Source organism: Argiope bruennichi, chromosome 5 (assembly GCF_947563725.1).
Source record: "Argiope bruennichi chromosome 5, qqArgBrue1.1, whole genome shotgun sequence".
In the NCBI taxonomy this organism is placed as follows: domain Eukaryota; kingdom Metazoa; phylum Arthropoda; class Arachnida; order Araneae; family Araneidae; genus Argiope; species Argiope bruennichi.
The window spans coordinates 30993319-30998506 of NC_079155.1; positions in this window are offsets into that span (position 1 = coordinate 30993319).

A 5188-nucleotide genomic window follows, 5' to 3' on the forward strand; every position below is an offset into this window, starting at 1 on the left:
GCATAGTACACTGAAGTGAAAAAAAGTTATGAAATATCCCTTAATAACGTGTTGGGGATTCTTTTTCTCAGCGAAATACAACAATTCGAAGTGGCATGGAATCAACAAATCGTTGAAAGTCCTCTGCAGGAATATTGAACCATGCTGCCTCTGCATATGTTCACAATTGCGGAAGTGTTACCGGTGTAGGATTTTGTTCACCAAGTGACCTCTTGATTTTGCCCTATAAATATTCGATGAGATTTATGTGGGCGATCTAGGGGGCCAAATCATTCGGTGGATTTTTCAGGAATGTTCTTCAAACCAATCGCGTGTCCATGCGGCCCGGTGACATGGCGTATTGTCATTCATAAAAATTCTACTGTTGTTTTCATATATGAATTCCATAAATGGCTGTAAGTGATCTCTAAATAGCCCCATTCGAGTCAATGAACGGTTGTACGCATTGGTGCTGTACAGGCCAAAGCATTTTATCTATACATACGAAATATGGCAAATATATACATTGGCGGGTGAAAATGTACACCTCAGAATGAGTTTTAAAAAATATTTAATTAACTTCCAAAATTAATATAATAAATTTCACATCATTTCAAAATGTAAAAAAAAAAATATTTTTAATAATACTAATTTAATAATCAAGTAAATTTTTTTTAAAAAAATATTTTGCAAAAATTTGAACAATAGCATTTTTGCTCTGAAATTCAACTCGTTTTCATTTTTTTTATCAAATATTTAATTGCTTGATTTTTTATCATTGTTAAAAGTTGAAGAAGAAAAGTTCAATTTAAATATTTGCGGTTTGCAAGACGAATACAAAAATGAAGTTATAATATCACAGAATTTAGAAGATGGGCGAACTGCAAATTTACGTTTTTAATAGAGCCATGATATTAAGGGACTGGTCTCTAATAAAAAGTCAATACATACAATGAAAAGAACATATGAAACACAGTTAAATTGTCACAATTTTATTGTCTCACAATTGAATTATATGACATATTTCACAAACTTAATGAATATGAACATGAAGTTATATTTTAAAGATTTAATGGTAAATAAATACAGGATGGCCATAAAATAACTTTCCCTGTTTAGTGGTAACTGCCTCTAAAATGGATGAACTAAATGAAACTGCAATTCATATACAGAATGTAAAAGACATTGGAAGATGAATTCCTCAGAAAAAAAGAAAAAAATTAGTACCCAAAGTTGCCGATAAGGGAAATGCTGGTGCTGTGGAAGTACAGTTATGAATAAATTCATAAAATTCGCATAAAATAATCTTTTATTCATTAATATGAAGATCCCCTGGGCACCGTGCAACATTTCCAATATTCTGCCCTTCCCTATGTACAACATATTGCAAACGGTGTATGACGTTATCCGCTGCTTCGTGTAAACTGTCAGTTTCGATGCTCATAATAGCTCGTCTTATGTTCTGTCTCAAGACACGCAGGTTTGTTTAAGAGCATGCACGGCATCACAGTGTCTAGTGTACTGGATGGTCTCCCTTAAACTTTCTCGCATAAGAACTTTCTCTCCCTTCCTTCGCATTAAATTGTGGATCTTGGATAAGGCTGCGTATTACTTGCAGGACATTGGTGATAATCTTAGGTTAAACATTTCTGCGGAAATAAATAAGTAAGAAAAAGGTAATAAGTGTTCAAAATTTAATTTTATAGTAAAATAATAAAATATGTTAATGTATCTGCTCATATACGAAATCAACTTTTGATCAAAATTAGCTTATTCTTTTTTTAATGTTTGTAAGAGATTTAAATATCATTACAACAATAACTATCATTGTTAAAAATTGTATTCAGAAACATTTATTATAATAAAAATAAATAACTGCATGTCAATGAAATTGCAGTAACTGTGTATTAAATAATATTTGCACTAACTGAATATTACATAACATTTGCAGTAACTGAAAATTACATATTTAGAATTCTAAGATCACATTAAAAATCGCTTTTTGGAAATAATGTGCTTCTAATTTAATGTGGGATAATCCCTGAATTTACCCCTTAGTATTTAAAGAATTATTGGAATCATTGTGTATATGGAGCATTCTAATGAAAAAAGTCCCGTAACATCGTAGAGCTGTTGAAAATGTAAATTTCCGATTTTTCGATCTCCGAAATTTCGCCCTACTGTAATTTTATTTTTTATACGTCTCGTCACCTACACAAATATTAAACAAAATCCTTCTTCTTTGACTATCAACAAGGGAAGAAAATTATGCCATCAAATGGTTGATGAATCAATACAAATACTCACAATTGGTACTCTCAATCGTACAAACCAAACTTGAAGGGCATGTAGTCAGAAGTGAAAAGTTTAATTTATTATTAATATTGATACCTACCTGCCGATATTATAACGTGATTTAATAATGCTCTGAATATTATTCTATTGGCATTAACAAACGCTAAAGTTGGATATGTTAATTATAAGCAATGAAAAGCAATAGCAAGGGTTAAAATATTAATTCGAAATAAATTTATTTTAAATGCTTCAATTCATTTTTTATTCGTTAACATAAAATGAATCGAGCCAATTTAGATTTCGAATATTTTTCCGTAGTACCTAAATATTTAATCGTACAATAAGAATTTTTTTTATTGATTGAAAAAAATGTTTATTTATTTTTTTATTTGTTTTTTGAAAATGTGATTCCAGTTTTTACTCTAGTACCTAAAATAAGACTTTTGATTCCAGGAAGAGAATTTTACAACTTCCAGCTGATCCTGTAAGACAAAGTTTAGAACTTTGAGAAAAAAGTATTATGTGCTTTGATGAAAGTTGAATCGGTTCTACAATGGATTTTTGGAAGTGATACTTTTGCCATTTGTGTAAAAAGAAATGATAATTTCTAGATCATGATGAGACTAAACCTCATGGCAGGTGTATAATAAATTGCCAGAGTTGGAGAACCAATCAGCTTTCAGTCTATTTGAATGTAAGTTACAGATTTTCCTTTATTTTGATTTTCTTCATTATTATTAGTTTGATTTTAATGCATGAGACCAAATTCGATCAATAATATTCTTCCACTAACTGCAGTGAAGTTTTAACAAAAGATAAATAATGCTTGAAACAAAGCTAGAAACTCTAAAATATTCATCGACACCTAATTAGAAGAGATGGTTTTTGCATGGGATTTGAGAAAAAATATATTCAGAATATTTCGTGAATAATTTTTCTTAAGTGTTTCTAGATTATAAAGGCACACGAAGGGACATTTTTTTAAAAGGCGCACTAAGAATTGAAAAATACACTTTAATGTCATTAAAAATGCAAAAAATGTTCTATATTAGAATAAATATTCAAAGTTATTATTGTTATCATTGCAACAGACTTTTGTTTGCATTTTGTTGTATATTTTATGGGCTCGTCTTTTAACTTCATACCCAAAATGGAGTCATTGACATCGTCCATGGCTTTCAAAGAACAACTGTCTTTTCTGAATTATTCGATGTCGAAACTATTGGCTATTTTTCAATAAACACATTTTTTTTTAACTTTTTAGTGAAATTATTTTTAGCTTATTTAAGTTTCGAGTATAAAAATTTGAAAGACGCAGATTGAAAACATGAGCGTGTGTCCTGCTTTTTTTCAAACAGAAAAGTAGATTGATGTTCTTGTGTGGTTCCTCGACATACGCGTAGTCAATTTATCAAATTTATGAATTGAAACTTCTGCATACTGAATTTCGAGTCACTAAATCTTACTGCCATTGTTGCATGCAGCTTCATATTGCAGATTGCTTTTATATGGATAACTCTATACTAGTCACTGGAAACTGTGACTCCGAAGAGTTTTATTTAGATATATTTGTGACATAATCATTTCATAATTATTAATGTATTTTTAAATATCTGTTACAATTATTTTTTGCACCTGTTATCTAATTTTTGACTCAACAATTTTCATCGTCTGTTTGAATATGGTTCGTATTTTAAGCAGGTAAAATGGCGTTTCGAATGACAGGGAAAAATGGTTTAAATGATACCTTTTCTATTATTAAAATTTAATCATTTTTAAAGTATATAGAATTTTGTAATGATTTAATTGTATTAAAAGAAAAAATTTTTAATTGATCAAATGTGTAGAGTAGAAACGCATATAAAGTTTTTGAATTATCGTGTTTAACTGCATCCAAATGTACTGACCCACAACGTTGAAGGATTTTGCAAAAAATGTGACTTTGGCGATCGTGAAAGCATGTAGCCAAACCATTCAAGGTATTTACCAACTGATAATAAGCCCCATTCAACTGTTTGGAAAGCGATGGCTTTCACTTATGAAATTAGGAAAGTGAACCTATTACCCTTAATGAAATCCAAAAACCATTATAATTTGTCCGACGTGTTGGAGTTTGAAAAATATTTGGGCGCAGTTTCTTACACGAATCGAACTCGAAGCCGCTTGAAAGCGAAATATTCTGTGGACGGATGAGGCCAACTACCACTTAAATGGCTTAGTGAATGCTCACAACTACCACATCTGGGTAACAGAAAATCCACTTGCTATCCAACAAGTGCCATTCTTTTCTGGAAAGATTGAAGTGTGGTGCAATTTCACAGCAATCTTAGTTTCATTAGCCTTATCTTAATCCTTATCATATCCCTTATCTTAAGAACTCTTATCATTATGCGTTGAACGTTTTTGATTAACCCTTTAGATTTCCAGTCTGCAGAAATGTAACTGATTACAGAAAACATTTTTTATGAAGAACGGTGCATTTCCTCAAATTCATCGTCTTGAATGACAATTGTGACAGCAAATTTTCTACGAAGAACAGGCAATCAACCTGTTCGCACCCCTTACGATTTCTGATAATGGAAATATTTAAAGGAACAAGTTTATCGTGAGCAACCTATTACCTTAATGCATCTGAAAGACTGTATTGTTCCGTATATTAGTGGAGTTAAAGCGAGCTTACTGCTTTTTGCTGTAGAACACATTGTTTTGAGAGTAGAAAGATTTGTGGAGAACAATAGCAGTCATACAGAAAAAAGAAATTATATAGATGTTGAATTTAATATAGCACTCGGATCTCATATTACAATTTCATATATCAATTTAAAAATTTGATGAATACTATCTTAAAACATTTGTGGATATGAAAATACTAATGTAACTAGAAAAATAAGTAATATTTAGACAATTTCAACAA